Raw genomic sequence first — 17,415 nt, forward strand, 5'->3', positions numbered from 1 at the left:
TAAATGGGTTGGGAACGGCATTTCATGATGACTTTAACCCACTGATACATAACTGATGTGTTTTTGTAATGGCTCTTTCACAGACAGTCCTGCTTTATTGAGTTCCTCAAGTCTACAGGAATAGGGAAGCATGTGCGCCGGCTCTTTTTGTTCTCTCTCCATAAAAGCCGGCTCCTCGCTTCTGATGCAGACCCAGAGTCTTTGGTGAAGCCGTCTCTTGCTGAATTCCTGGAATGAAGCGACTGACAGTTGGATTTTTATGTCTTGCGCTTTCCCTGGAAACTCTCGCATTGGCAAACATGATGAACTATGAAATAAGCCCAGCATGATGTAAATAACACACTTTACACACACGCAGCAGGGATGCAAATATGCACCAAATGCATTTCCATCGCAGATTACTACTTACAGCAGACACTGTCGTACTTCCTCCTCTGTTCCGTGCGGAGGCGCATCGTTATCGCACAATCTGACAGACTGTCACTTTAACTCGAGGAGGTTTGTAAAACCCGGAGGAAGAGATCCATTAGCATTTCCATTCATCTCAATGACTGGCACGTGAACACCACTGAAATCTTAGAGATACTCTTATTTTACTGTATCATTGAGATACTATTATAATTTTTTTTTAAATTGAATTTAAATTAATTTTAATTAACTTTTTTATTATGTCTATTTTTTGGACTAAGAGTAAAAAATATTTCTACAGCATTTATTAATCTTAGTTAAAGCTGCACTATATACAATTTTTTCAGTAAAATATCCAAATACCACTAGGCCAGTGTTATATATTTTGTTCAGTTGAGTACTTACAATATCCCAAATGTTTCCAACTATTTGTAAATCATGAGAAAATTGCTATTTTAACCGATGAACCGGGACGTGTGAGGGCGTGGCCTGTCAATTGCGTCATATCTGCGTTCCCTCAGTTTCCGCTTTGGAGTGTCATAGCAGCCACCAAGCGAACGCACAGAGTAACGGCATAACATCATTTTCAACACACTCAGATGTGTCTAATATATGATAAACAGAGCTGCGTTGGACCCACTTTATATTAGGTGGCCTTAACTACTATGTACTAACATTTTAATTAATCATTTGATACAATCCACTTATTGTGTACATACATGTTTTTACATTGTACTTACGTTTTAAAAAATACCTGCATGTAATTACATCTGTAATTAATTTCTGTAGTTACATTTGTAACTACACAGTTGACACTTCCCTTATGTGGCGTTCACACCGGACGCGATTCGCGCGAAGGTGGACGCTTGAACATTTTGAGTTTACTCGCTTCAATCGCGAGTGAAATTCGCGCGAATCGCGCGTGACATTCACTGCACAACAGACGCGAATTCGCGTCATGGGCGGGGCTTCTGCCAGCGGCTCGTCTCGTTGAGAAATGCCGTCTTTTATTTTATATTACACGTCTTTTATTTTGTTAAAATCTACTGTTAATGTGAGACAAAACGTAGTTTTAAGACTTTTTCAATCGATAATGTAGTTGTTTAAAGCTCAAATATGTGGTCTATTTATATAAAGAGTGCCTATTTGAACATTTTATCTGGCGTTTTCGGAGTTGTGAGCTCCAGCGGACAGCGGCGCTCAGCACTCGTCAAAGCCGGCGAGGGCAACCTTTCCTCGGCCAGTCCTTCTGCCGTCTGCCGCTGGCTCTGATGTCTCTGTGGTGTGTCTCGAGCTATAATTCGATCTTTGGTCTCATGGATCTATAATTTGTTCCCTGGCAAATCGTTTAGACTGAAGGCAAAGAGAAGTTTCATTACTTTATATTTTTAGGCTATAACTGTACGTTGCAGTTGTAACGTTAGCCTAGCACTGACTTTGAATGTTTGACTGAATTGTTTTCTTTATTTCGTGTATAGCTTATTATACCTTTTACTTACCTTTGTATTATTGATCATCCATAAACTTGCATTTAACAAAAAGAGACTGTGTTGTGTTTCAAGTCATTTAATGTTATCACAGTGATAATCATATTGTCTGAACCAGATATTAATATACAGATTTTGTCCTCATTGTAGTCACTACTAGAGCAAGCTCCTGATTGGTTAACGCGGCGCAAAATATCCGGCAAAGTTCAGATTTTTCAACTTGAGCGATTCGCACGATTCCGCACGGTTCAAAACGCTCAATTTGCGTCCTTCGCTGCGCCTCAATCGTGCGAATCGCGCCGCCTCATTTGCGCGAATTGCGCCGCAGAATGCCATTTCGCGTCTCTGCATTGACTTAACATGTAAATAACTCACGCCAATTGCATCCGGTGTGAACGCACCATTACACCTAACCCTACCCTTAAACTTACCCACACCACCACACCTGTCCCTAACTCTACCCGTATCCCACCTCAATATCAGCAAAGGTGTTTTGCAATACAATTTGAACACAGTAAGTACATTGTACTTATTTTTTTATGTAAGTACATAGTAGTTAAGGCCACCTAATATAAATTGGGGCGCTGCGTTACCTCATCCTTATGACCGGAGGAGCAGAAATGGCGCCGGTGACTGTGTCATAATAAAAGTCCCGCTGCTCGCGAGGCGTGTGTTGCGTTCATCTTATTAACAATCGCTCCAGCGGTTCCTCAGCTCCACAACACTCGGTACTGCTCTGCTTCAGACTACAGAAACGTTAATAATCACATCCGTCAACATGATTTCTGCCTGAGTCCTATCCTTTCCCATCGGCTGTGAGGTGAAGACGACATGCCCCATGAATCCGTGCTCAGACTTGCCATCATCAAACTACGCCTTGGTTTTGAATAGGCGAACTCTAGTGGACGGAAAAGTTACATAGTGCAGCTTTAATTTCAACATTTACTAATACATTATTAAAATCAAAAGTTGTATTTGTTAACATTAGTTAACGCACGGTTAACTAACATGAACAAACAATAAACAGTTTAATTTTTTATTTACTAATGTTATTGAATTCTTCTGCCTGTATACTTCCTTATTAATTTACTTAGATGACGTTAAATCCTGACTAGCTCAACATTTTCTGTGTGTAAATGAAAACAAAACGGCCCACCGAAAATTCTCAGGCCACCAGCCCTGATCTGGGTATAGAGCTTCACCTGTACTGAACCTGGGCGTTCTGCTAGATGAGTCTTTACAATTTGACAAACACATCACGTCTGTAATCGGATAGTTTTCACCATCTCCGTCTGCTGTCTAAAATCAAATCTTTCCTAAATCCTAAAATCCTAGAGATGGCTGTTCATGCTTTCATCACCTCACGTCTACTCTAGTCTACTGCGGTATTTCTATGTCCCAAATTGCCCGTGTTCAATTAGTTCAGAACGCTGCTGCTAGATTCCTTCATAATAGTCGTAAAAGCGCCCACATCACTCCAATTTTGAGGACTCTTCACTGGCTGCTTATTAAATTCAGAATTGATTTTAAAATCCAGCTATTTGTTTATAAATCTTCACATGATTTAGCCCCCATATATTTATCTGAATTGCTGCAACCTCATACTCCTTCCAGAAGTTTGAGATCCAGCAACCAGAACCTTCTTTTAGTCCCACATTCCAGACTCAAACGCCGAAGGGATAGAGCGTTTTCTGTGGCTCGGCCTCGGTTGTGGAACAATTTGCTTCCTGCTTTTATAAGTGCTATATAAATAAACGGAACTTGAACTTGTTATCAAAATATTTAAAAAATAACAACAATGTCTAAAGAAAAAACAAATGTATTGCTCAGTGTTATTACATTTACTAATGTTAAGAAATGAGACCTCATTGTAAAGTAACTGAAATTTTATTTTATTTGATTGGTTTTCGTTTTAGCTAATTATAATATAATATCATTGTTTTTTATTGATTTTACTATGATTTGTCATTTCTTTATTTTATTTCTTTATTATTTTATTTATTTTGTATTTATTTTATTTATTTATTTAACTTTTTTTACTATTGTTTTATTTTATTATTTTATTTGTTTATTATTTTGTTTATTTTTTTATGTATTTATTTTATTTATTTATTTGACTATTTTTACTATTATTTTATTTTATTATTTTATTTATTTTTTGTATGTATTTATTTTACTATTTTTAAAATTATTTTATTTTATTATTATTTTATTTATTTATTATTTTGTTTATTGTTTGTATTTTTTATTTATTTTATTATTTTACTATTATTTTATTTATTTATTATTTTGTTTATTTGCTTATATTTATTGTATTTTATTTAATATATTTATTTGACAATTTTTACTATTATGTTATTTTATTATTTTATTATTTTATTTATTTATTTATTTTGTTTATTTATTTTATTGATTTTACTATTTTGACTATTATTTTATTTTGTTATTTTATTTATTGACTATTTTGTTTATTGTTTGTATTTATTTTATTTTTATTTATTTTACAATTTTTACTATTATTTTATAATTTTTATAATTTTTTGTATTTATTTTATTTTATTTATTTTACAATTATTTTATAATTTTTTTTAACTATAATATAATATCATTGTTTTTGCTATTCAGCTTGTGTAAAATTAGCATATGACTGTGATTAATTAAGGTTTAAAATTACAAAAGAATAATACATTTTTTAGTTTCTGTTTTTGTTTTGATTTTAGTTAAATTTTTAGTCTTTTTAATGTGTGATATTTACATTTTTATTACTTTAAAAAAAATTCTATATAGTTGTTTATTAAGTTAAAGTTTTAGTCTTAGATTATTTTAGGCTTAATACAATTATTTTATTTTAATGTTTTATTATTTGTTTTAGTTAACTATAATAAAATATGGTATCGTTTTTACTATTCAGCATGTGTAAAATTAGCAGATTAGCAAATTATTTTAAGATGAATACATTTATTTTATTTTAACATTTTATTTTATTTCAAGAAATTATTTTTTTAAATTATTTTTAGGTTTAATGATAGGAAACCTGCATGCGCCACAGGATTTTTTTGAGCCAATCACCTGTACCATAAATGTCATGTCACTAATCTGCAGGAAAATGGCATCAGCACTGATTGGCTAATGACAACAATAACACAGACATGCTCATTTTGAAATTTTGGCATACCACGCTTACTGTATTATATCTATACCATACCTATATAGATTTGCAATTAAATAGTAAGATCAATATGCTATTTCAAATTCAGCCAGTGTCTCAAGCCCTTCACATGCCCTGAACTCAGGAAACACATGCAGGAAAAATATGTTAATTTCACACTTTGAGTGCCCCCAAAAAGAATCTGGCAACTGGTAAAACATTTACTGTAATATAATGAAATATTTAAGCAATATCAGACCAGTGCTGACGATCAGGCCGACTGTCTTTTGGCAGTGAGCATTGAACTTGTATTGAACCCGGAACATTCCTTTAACATTCGCCTACATTAAACACAACCATACGACTAAAGTGAAAACGCTACACCATTATTGACACTGAAATGTAGAGAATTAATTGAAGTGCCACAAACTTCTGTGCCCTTATTAGTGTGCACGATGCCTGTGCTGTGATTCCTGCGGGCGTCTGGCTGTGGGTGTAAGGGTGTAAATTGGCCGCTGTGTTGTTTCATCGAACTGCAAAGTGGATGTGGCCACAGTTAATTAGAGCTGGAAATATCCAGCATCATCCCGACAGCGTGGACCATCAGCACAGAGGCCGTTCATCGAATGCTCGAGGGTCAGTGAACTACTTCACCTTTTCAACCAAATAACAGCTTATCGACGTCTCTCAAGTTGATTGGAGCATGATATTAAAGCAATAAGTCACTGAAGTTAAATGGGACCTATTATGTCTCAACTGTCCCCAGAATGTGTTTGTGAAGTTTCAGCTCAAAATACCCCACAGATCATTTATTATATCATGTTGTAAATGCTCATTTTCGAGTGGAAGGAAAAACTGTTTTCGTGAATGTATCTTTAAATGCAAATGAGCTGCTGCTCCGCCCTCTTCTGGAAAGGGGGCGGAGCAGCAGCTCATTTGCATTTAAAGATACATTCACGAAAACAGTTTTTCCTTCCCTTTGAAGATCCTTTACAGCTCGTGCCTCGGCTACTCCGCTAAAAACGACAACATCTGTTTGGTTTTGATGATCATCTCTATCGCGCTCACGTGACATTGCAGTTCTTCATCATCATGATATAATAATATCAGTCTAAACTTCTGATATATGTTTTCTGAGCGCACACACACACACCCGAAGCACGCGCACAGAAAGCTGTGTGTCAGACGGAGCGTCCCGTGAGTATTAAACTAAGTTCTCCTTCACGTCTTATCGCGTTTAAACTGTCAAACACACACAAGGTTATGTCAAAAACACACACCGTTCACATATACACAGTTGGTTATGTCTGTGAATGTAAACAGCAAGCGAAGAAATGGCATGTGTGTATTAGATCTGTGAACGCAGTGTAATATACAGTATCTACTGCTATATCTGCTGTTAATATGAATCCAAATAAAGGAAAACAGAAAATCTCTCACTCCTGAATAACTTTAGTAGCTTTAATAAGAATACATTTCTAACTTGAATGGTCTGGCAAGGAGATAAACATGGCGGACTGTGTACAGCTCACTGAGGGCGGGGTCTATGCTAATAGGGCGGAGTCTGTCAGCAGTCATGGGTGGGGCCCTTAGCACTTGTGACATCACAAAAGCTTGAATCCGCAAACGGCTTATTCTGAGACACTGCTTATGATTTATGGGGGTTAAAAAAGAGGAGTTACCATTATAGTGTACACACACTGCTGACTCACATTTATGTTCAAACATAACATCATGTTCAAAAGTGAGATTAAATACATCAAGTACATTTGTGTTATTTAACATTTTAATTACTGCAGGTTTGCGCAATATTCTGAGTTTGCATTTCACTATTTTTATTGATATTTGAGGAAAACTGAATATCTATTTGTGCAAGTGAGATGAGTAAATACTGTTCATATTAAGGACCAGATTTACTAACAGCTTGCTCCATCGCAAACCCTTTTTTTGGCATTAACTACTGACAAAGATTTACTAAAGACACGCATTGAAAAATTAGCGCGTGGACTGGGATATTTTTGCGGCTGAACTTATTGCATATGCATTTGTAGGATGATCCCGCTGCGTCTGTGTTTTTTAATGTGTGTATCGTCAGTAGATCACGCGCTGAACTTTCCACTTCCATCGCACCTTTTATGGAATTGCGCTCTCACACTAGTTTGCTCCATTTAGTAAATCTGGCCCTTAGTCTAGAACAACAATACCCATCATTTTCACACAGCGCACACAACATCTCTGCACTTACTCCTGATTTCTCTCAACATGGGGACAGGAGAGCTGTCAGACAAAACATGGGACAACAAAGTCACTTGTGTTACACTCAGCAATTGGGTTGTTTTAACCCAGTGATTGGGTTGTTTTAAGCAAACATTTAACCCAACCGCTGGGTTAAAACAACCCATTTGCTGGGTTAAAACAACCCAATTGCTGGGTTTGTCCATTTTCAACCCAACTTGGGTTGTTTTTAACCCAGCATTTTTTAGTGTGTACTTATTTAAAAAGGTAACTTTGTAAAAGTAAATGTAAAAGTAATGTGTTACTTTACTAGTTACTTGAAAAAGTAATCTGATAACGTAACTCACGTTACTTGTGATACATTATTATGCAACACTGCTGTCTATATGTTCTGTTTAATCGTTTCTATCTTGTCTGCACGAGTTCTCTTTAGTTACTACGGTTTCTGAATAGTTCATCTTTCCTGTTTCGTTTCCTCATTTATGTGTATTTATTCTCCCCTTTCTGTTCAGTCATTGGTCGGTTATTGTTTGTGTTGTACACTGATACTCTTCCTGTGTTTGCTCTTATATTAAAATACTGTGTATGTCAACCCATCTTCTTCGTTGTGCGCTTTCTACAGCCACCTAACCGTGACAACTGCTCAAAACTGTCATTCTTCACCACAGATGAAGGGTTTGTTGCGTTAATGAAACAGTGACAACAGCATAATGAGAACAGTAAAAAAAAAAAATTTGACATGACATTCAAAACCTGCATGACTTACTTCCTACAGTGGTACAGAAAAGGAGATGTTTAGCAGAATGTCCAATTTACAGTTTTCTGAATGAAATAAAAAGCACCAAAAGTAGCCTAGTTCATACGACATGTGCACTATAGTCTTTTGAAGTCATATGATACTTTGAAATTGTATTCACGATTTGTATTTCAAATAAATGCTGCTCTTTTGAACTATATATTCATCAAAGAATCCTGAAACAAAGATATACATATTTTGGTTTCCACACAAATATGAAGCAGCACAACTGTTTTCAACATTGATAATAATCATACATGTTTATTGAGCAGCAATCATCATATTAGAATGATTTCTGGAGGATCATGTGACACTGAAGACTGGAGTAATGATGCTGAAAATGCTGCTTTGATCACAGGAATAAATTATTATTTTTTTACTAAATATTCACATAGAAAATTGTTATTTTGAATTGAAATAATATTTGACAATATTACTGTTTTTACTGTATTTTTGATCAAATAAATGAACCAGTTGTTCTGTTTGTGACAGTAAAGAGTGAACAAATACTTTTTTATTCACTGTTTACTGTAAAATCACTGTATATTTCCATTGCAAAAACAACAACAACAACAACAAAAACACTGTACACATGCTTAAAATTTCCTTTTGTGTTTAACTCTAGAAATGCAAGTCGGAAGGACATGAGGGCGAGTAAAAAATTATGTAGTTCATATGATTTATATGCAACTTTAATACAAACTCTGTGCACATCTTCAAACACGACTCATAAAATCAGATTTTAGACTTGAATCATAAGACCTATAGACCCTTTTCTCAGACTGTGATGACGCGTTTTAACGGTCATCAATATCATAAATCCTGCAACGTTTTTTATATTTTCATTTAAAAAAATCTATGTACATTTACTAATACTTTTGTATCAAATGACAAAAAAACAAGTTACCGCTGCTGTGAGGGCGTTTCTAATACAGTCTATGGGAGAGATGGTAAAAATTAACATATTTCTCTCTTTTCACTGCTGTTATCAATCTCACTCAATTTTTTTCCCTCTTTTTGAAAGTTGGGAAATCACTATTGTGGCGTTTTTCTTCTGCTATTTGAGCAAATGGGCACACACAAAATATATTTACTGTATTCTCTCATTCACCGCTATAAGATTTAACCCAATTATGACGACTTCTGCTCTGAGAAACCCGGAAATGTGAAAAGGGTCTATTCAATTACAGGTTACCTGTGATGATTGACATCTCTTTCTTATTCAGTTCAGTATCCATGTAGACAGAATCCCTTCTATCAGAGAGATACAATGGGATATGTAAGCTGATAATTGTTCGCAAACAAATCCTGATCGAGTAAACAAACGTTGAGTTTTTCTCATGATGGATGGAAACACAGAACGCTGGTTTCTACTCCAGATCATATTGGTATTCTCGATCTGAAACACAGATAGCCGTGTTTGTTTCAGAGACAATCATTCTGGTTTGTTGATGTTCTGTCGCCACATAGATAGATTCGATTTGTCTCAATGCACAATCAATTATAGCAATTGGTGGATTTTATCAGGGGGTTCAGTGATGTTAATCATCAGTCTGACACTGTACGCATCAAATAGTATAGAACAGAGTTGCTATTGTTAACTAATAAAAAACATTTAATTAGAAATTGGTAACACTTAACAGGTCCAATAACATTAGTAAATGTATTAAAGGTGCAGTGTGTAGTATTTATGAGGATCTATTGACACACCGATACACCCGTCCCCTATACAGTGAAATCGCCACTTTGCTCTGCCATGTTTCTACAGTGGCCCTAAATGGACAAACTTCTCTACAGAGCGCTAGCTACTCTCTGCTGTCTCACACGACCACATCTTTGTCCTGTGTCAGCCACCGTAGCTTCAAAAGGGAGGGGTGAGTGGTGGGCGGTTGCAATTCACAACATCACCACCAGATGTAAAATACACACACTGTTCCTTTAACATTAACAGTGAGTAATATATTTACAACATTTATTGACCTTTGTTAATGTAAGTTAATAAAAATACAGTTGTTCAGTGTTTTTTTTGCATGTTAGTTGCATTAACTAATGCTAACAGCATTTTAAAAATGTTGTATTGTAAATGTTGAAAATATCATTAAGAACATTAAAGGGTGAGTTCACCAAAAATGAAAATTCTGTCATTAATTACTTACCCTCATGTCGTTCGACACCCGTAAGACCTCCGTTCATCTTCGGAACAGAAATGAAGATATTTTAGTTGAAATCTGATGGCTCTGAAAGGCCTCCATTGACACAATGGCACTTTACACTCTCAAGACCCTTAAAAGGTACTAAAGACGTCGTTACAAAGTCCATCTCACTACAGTGGTTCTAAAATAACTTTATGAATCGGTGAGAATAGTTTTTGTGCGCAAAAAAACGTCTCGGTTACGTATGTAACCCTCGTTCCCTGAGGAGGGAACGGAGACGTACGTTAGTGACTAACGAATGGGGGTTTCGCTTAGAAGCCAATCATCTTCGAGAATTTAACAGCGCCCAATGGCGTGCCAATGCCATGGGCATGCGGAATTTGCATGCGTAACTCCGCCCCACCGTGTGGGTATATAAGGAAGTACGCTGGCAACATCGCATTATGTATCTGCTACGGAGCCAAGACCTGAACTCCGCGTTCCAGCAGCACAGCTGATGTGGCTGAGGAACGTACGTCTCCGTTCCCTCCTCAGGGAACGAGGGTTACATACGTAACCGAGACGTTCCCTTTCGTTCAGTCACTACGACGTACGTTAGTGACTAACAAATGGGGGTTCCAATATAACCGCGCCACTCAGCTGTCGTCCAGTGCCCTGCGTAAGTGTGAGATCCCGCCACTTAAGGCCGTAGGACTCCCACTTATCACAGGATTACCAAGGTACACTGGGAAGCATATCCCAGTGAGGGAATGCCAAAGATGCCTACCCGTGGGGAGGACTTAGAGAGTACACATATGACCCGCTGTGGGCTGTATATGGGAAACTCTAGGGTACCAGCCGAAGGTGGATTTTTAACCCTAGGGGTGGCAGGGGCTTGCCAAGGGAAAGACACCTGCTCACTGAGGAGGCTTACGGTGGAAATACTCGTGTGGGGGTCGCCGAAGGGAACCATGCACACGGGGCACCTGGCCGGACATGAGGGTCTGGGCTCGAAAGGGCAGACTGAACTGATGTCGGCGTCGACAGTGCTGGAGGAGCTCAGGGCTCTCGGGGAGCTCACCTGAGGAGAATATCGCACGTATCCAGTCCGTGGAGTGAAGTGGCGAGCAAGCGAAGACACCAGAGCCTGGTCCATTACCGGCCCCTCAGGGGGGCGAGTACATAGTCGGACACTGGCTCCACTCGGAGATTGTAGAATCTGGCGAATGTGTTGGGTGTCGCCCAGCCTGCAGCTCTGCATATGTCTGTTAGCGAGGCGCCATGCGCTAGAGCCCAAGAGGAGGCCACACTCCGGGTGGAGTGTGCCCTCACACCAAGGGGACAAGGTCGAGCCTTGCTGCTGGTAAGCCAAAACAATGGTGTCCACTATCCAGTGAGACAACCTCTGCTTTGAGAGAGCTCTTCCCTTCCGCTCTCCACCATAACAGACAAAGAGCTGGTCTGAGGTCCTGAAACACTGCGTCATGTCTACGTAAGCGCGGAGAGCGCGTACTGGACAGAGCAATGCCAAGGCTGGGTCTGCCTCCTCCAAAGGCAGCGCTTGCAGGTTCACTACCTGATCTCTGAAGGGAGTGGTAGGAACCTTGGGCACATATCCAGGCCGGGGTCTCAAGGTCATGTGAGAGTTAGCCGGCCCGAAATCTAGGCACGCTTCGTCAACTGAAAAAGCCTGCAGGTCCCCGACACTCTTGAGAGAGGCCAATGCGGTCAGCAGAGCCGTTTCATCGACAGAAACTTAATATCGGCCGACCGCAAAGGCTCAAAGGGAGGCCTCTGCAGAGCACTTAGGACTACTGAGAGGTCCCAAGAGGGAACGAGAGGAGAGCGAGGAGGATTCAGTCTCCTCACCCCCCTCAGGAACCTGATGATCAGGTTGTGCTGACTTACCTTTTTTGTCTCCCAAGAGGTCGTGATGGGCAGATATTGCAACCACATACACTTTCAGGGTGGAGGGAGACAGCCTTCGCTCCAGCCCCTCTTGGAGAAACTCACACGCACGGACCCGATCGGGCAATTCCAGGGGTCTTCTTGGCGGGAAGAGCACCAGGTGACGAAGAGGTTCCACTTCAACGCATAGAGGTGTCGTGTAGACTCTGCCCTAGCGGAAGTAATGGTGGCGGCCACCGTAGGTTGCAGGCCACTCAAACCTGCCGCGTCCCGTCTAGAAGCCACACGTGGAGCTTCCAGAGCGCTGGACGCGGTTGCCATAGGGTGCCCCGTCTCTGAGGGATAGGCCAGGGAGGGGCTGTCGCAAGGAGTAGCAGTTCTGAGAACCAGGTCTGGCCGTGCCAATACGGGGTGACCAACATGACCTGCTCCTTGTCCTCCCTGATCTTGCACAGTACTCGTGCGAGAAGGCTCACTGGGGGAACGCATATAAGCGTAGGCCCTGGGGCCAGCTGTGCGCCAGTACATCCGTGCCGAGCATGCCCTCGGACAGGGAATAGTACAGGCTGCAGTGGGAAGAGTCGTGGGAGGCAAACAGATCTACCTGTGCGTCGCCGAACTGTTCCCAAATCAGCTGGACCGTCTGGGGATGGAGTCTCCAATCTCCAGGAAGTGGCTGAATCCGTGAGAGCTCGTCGGCTGCACAATTCAGTTCTCTCGGGATGTGGATAGCACGAAGAGACCTCAGGTGCTTCTGACTCCATAAAACGAGATGGCGGGCGAGTTGAGACATACGGCGGGAGCGTAGACCGCCCTGGTGGTTGATGTACGCTACTGTGGCCGTGTTGTCTGTCCGGACAAGTACGTTTTGACCCCTCAGCAACGCTCGGAAGCGGTGCAGGGCGAACCGTACTGCCAGCAACTCGAGGCAATTGACATGCAGAAGGCGCTGGGGTCCTGTCCAGGAGCCCGCGGCTGCTTGTCCATTGCACATGGCACCCCAGCCCGTGGAGGAGGCATCCGTTGATACAACAACATGCCTGGAAACTCGTTCTAAGGACACGCCGGTCCGTAGAAAACTGAGGTTCGACCACGGAGTGAGTGTCTGTAAGCATGCCCGGGTTATTTGGACTCGGAGCGTGCCAGGCCGCCATGCCCATCTCGGGACTCGATCGCGAAGCCAGTGCTGAAGCGGTCTCATATGTAGCAATCCGAGCGGCGTTACCGCGGTTGCAGATGCCATATGCCCCAGGAGCCTCTGAAAATGTTTCAGTGGAACCGCACTCTCGCTCTCGATTTGACGGAGGCAAGTCAGCAGAGACTGCGCGCGCTCACTCGTAAGCTGCGCGCACATGGCGACCGAGTCGATCCCCATACCGAGAAAAGAGATTCTCTGCACAGGGCAGAGTTTGCTCTTCTCCCAGTTGACCCGAAGGCCCAGACAGGCTAAGTGGTGGAGAACCAGATCTCTGTGTTCGCAAACCTGCTCGGCTGCCTCGGCAATCTTCGTAAAGACGCGAGGGGACAGAGATAGCCCGAATGGGAGGACCGCATACTGGTATGCCCGCCCCTCGAAAGCAAACCGTAGGAACGGTCTGTGTCGAGGTAGGATGGAGACATGAAAGTAGGCGTCCTTCAGGTCGATCGCTGCAAACCAATCGCCGGGACGAACGCATTCGAACCATGAAACCTGTGTAGGCAACGGTTCAAGATGCGCAGGTCCAGGAATTGGTCTTAACCCACCAGTCTTTTTGGGTACAATAAAGTACGGGCTATAAAACCCGGACTTCATCTCGGCTGGAGGGACAGGCTCGATCGCACCCTTCGCCAGTAGGGTGGCAAACTCCACCCGCATGACAGGGGCATTGGCCCCGACCATAGCAAGCGGACTCCCCGGAAGCAGGGAGGAGCCTGCGCGAACTGAATCGCGTAGCCGCGCCTGATTGTCTTCGCGACCCAGCGGGACAGCCCTGGAATCTGAAGCCAGGCTCCCAGGAACTGCACCAGCAGGGTCATTCGGACTACAGACGTACCCGGAGTGGGGCAGCGATGCAGCGTTACCGACCCGGACAAGGGAGGCCGTTGGGCGTCCCGGTGTGGGGGTGCGGTTAACGGCTGCGTCCTGACAGAGGAGACCAGGGAAGGACGCGCGTTCCACTGGGGTCTGCTCTGCCAGGAGGCTGGCGACAGAGAGGGATGCGAGTGGCGGGACCTTTGGGTGGCGCGCACTGTCATCACCGGTCTCTGGGTCCTCAGAGACAGGGACATGAGTTCTTCCCAAGCGCTGCTAGCCCGGGGACCAGCAGCGGAAGGATTTTTCCCCCGGCCCTCCACCGGGGGAAGGAGAGGCCCTGCTACCATCCCCTGGGAAGAACTGGAACCCATCTCTGAGTTGTCCACCTCCAGCCTGGTGTTTAACCAGGCTGGGGAGCGGACTGGGCGTCATCCTCAACCACCTCCACGGCGCGGCCCAGGTGAAGGCTGCTGCTGGGGCCGGGCGGGAGGAGGGAGGGCGCCCTCGGCGGCGAGCGGACTGAGGCGACTGAGCCGACTAACTTAGTCACTAACGTACGTCGTAGTGACTGAACGAAAGGGAACCCTGAATAACGACTTACATAGTGATGACGATTTCAAAACATCATGAAGCTTCGAAGCGTTATGAATCAGTGAGTCGAATCAGCAGTTTGAATCACCAAATTTCAGCAGTTTGGCGGTTTGACACGCGATCCGAATCATGATTCGACTCACTCATTCATAACGCTTCGAAGCTTCATGATGCATTGTTTTGAAATCGTCATCACTATGTAAGTCGTTATTTAGGGTTTTTTTGCGCACAAAAACTATTATCGCCGATTCATAAAGTTATTTTAGAACCACTGTAGTGAGATGTACTTTGTAACGACGTCTTTAGTACCTTTTAAGGGTCTTGAGAGTGTAAAGTGCCATTGTGCCAATGGAGGCCTTTCAGAGCCATCAGATTTCAACTAAAATATCTTCATTTCTGTTCCGAAGATGAACGGAGGTCTGACGGGTGTCCAACGACATGAGGGTAAGTAATTAATGACAGAACTTTCATTTTTGGGTGAACTAACCCTTTAATAAATGCTGTAGTATTGTTCATTCTTAGTTCATGTTAATAAATCGGGGATATAATCATTACTAAAACCATTAAAAATATTTCTGTTAAATGAAATTGAGGTAATATAAAATAAAATATAAACATTAGTTGGAAAACTTAAAGGTGCAGTGTGTAGTATTTATGAGGATCTTTATAAGGATTGTCAGAAATGCAATATAATATACATAACTATATTTTCAGTGGTGTATAAAGACCTTACATAATGAACCGTTATGTTTTTATTACCTTAGAATGAGCCGTTTCTATCTACACACACCGTGCAAAGAAGTCACCATTTTGCTCCGTCATGTTTCTACAGTGGCCCTAAAGGGACAAACTTCTCTACAGAGCGCGTGTCACTCTCTGCTTTCTCAGACGACGACATCTTTGTCCTGTATCAGCCACCGTAGCTTCTCTATGTGTTTCGAAAGGGAGAAGTGAGTGTTGGGTGATTGCAATTCACAACCTCACCCCTAGATGACGCTAAAATTCACACACTGCGCCTTTAAACAAAGTGGAAACTTGAAATGTTGCCTTGGCAATAAAATTAAATAGGTTTAATTTGAAGCACTAAAATTATTAACTGGAAATAAATAAAAAAAATGAATGAAACAAACTAAAAATAAATTAAACCTAAATACCAATAATAATAAAAATACAAACGCACAGAATGAAATGACAAAAAATGTAACTAAAATGAACACGAAAACTAAAAATATAAAATGACTAAACAAAAATTCAAATGAATGCTGAAAATATAAAAATAAAAGCTACAACATTACAGTAAATAATAACACTAATATAAAGCATAATATAAAATGAAAATTGATTATCGCCAAATTCATATCAATAAATTGACTGCATCAAATTAACATGATTAGGTCATTCGTTGAAAATAGGATGCTATTATACTTGGAAAGTTCTCCAGGGAATGTTGACAGAGGAATGAGACTGTGTGCTTTTAAATTAAAAACGAGGACAAAACGGGGACAAACACACACACACACGTACACACTGCCTCGGAGCGAAACACACTTTGCGCATCTGTCATTGCATTAGTCAGCGGCTGCCTCTCCATGACATTTGCTTGATGAGGATTTCATTATGGCTCTGGGGCATCGGCATTCCTTTAACAGCGTAATGATCCCGCACGGACGACTGTCAATGAAGATCAGGGTCAAAGAACACGTAATTCCATTCTGTCATTTCCCTGTTACCTTTTAATAAAACATGAGATGATTGGATGAATCATCTACGGTGCGCTTCCATCTTCGGCCCGCATTAGCCTTGTGCTCTTTCTGTAATTGTGGGCTGTTTTGATGTCATCGTCATCATCATCATCATCGCTATCTGTGTTTGAACTGTCCTGATTCTGCGCAGACACTGTGTTTGGGAACGTCTGTCTAGACTTGCTCTGGGTGGCCGCAGACGTGTGTAGGTTTATACACTGCCATAAGAGCTCATCCATCAAACGCAGCCGCGGCGGAGAGAGCAAAAACAAGCTGAAGTAAAAGGAGAACATCTGCTGCTAGACTGCATCCCTGAACTCAACATCACCATCGCTTTCACTTCCTGAATCCTGACAAAACCTCATCCGGGTCCTATTTCCCTCCGAAATCAAACATTTCAATTGTGCATAAAGAAGAGGTTTGTTTTTGCATTGATATAAAAGTGACATTTGAAAATGACAATTAATATTTTCTCCCAATATTCTCACTGAATAAGCAAAAACAGATACGTTATAGGACAGCAGTGTTTGTTGCCCTTTTATGCAATTTGTAAATTAAAAAGGTAAGTCATTTGATCTGTTTTAATGAGGATCAACATTAAGAACAATGAGAATTACAAAAGCCAAAAATAATAATAATGCAAATCTGGATGCATTACAGAGATTAGAATGAGAATTTAGAACTAAAACTGTAAAAAAAGAAAAAGAAAATAATAATAAATATATAAATAAAAATGACCATGTTTTGACCACCTGTAAACCCAACTAAATTGGCAAAACTCCAAAAATTTGATTTAATCAGTTACATCATTTTTTTTTTAAGTTAAGAAATTCAAAGTTCAAGTAAGCATAACTGACAGATTAATATTAGAATTGCTCTTAACTTGAAATATTTGAGTACGCTATACTTCATAAATAACTAAAATGATCATGTAATCTCAACTTTTTTAGTAGT

Source organism: Gobio gobio (assembly GCF_949357685.1).
Source record: "Gobio gobio genome assembly, chromosome: 17".
NCBI classification, from domain to species: domain Eukaryota; kingdom Metazoa; phylum Chordata; class Actinopteri; order Cypriniformes; family Gobionidae; genus Gobio; species Gobio gobio.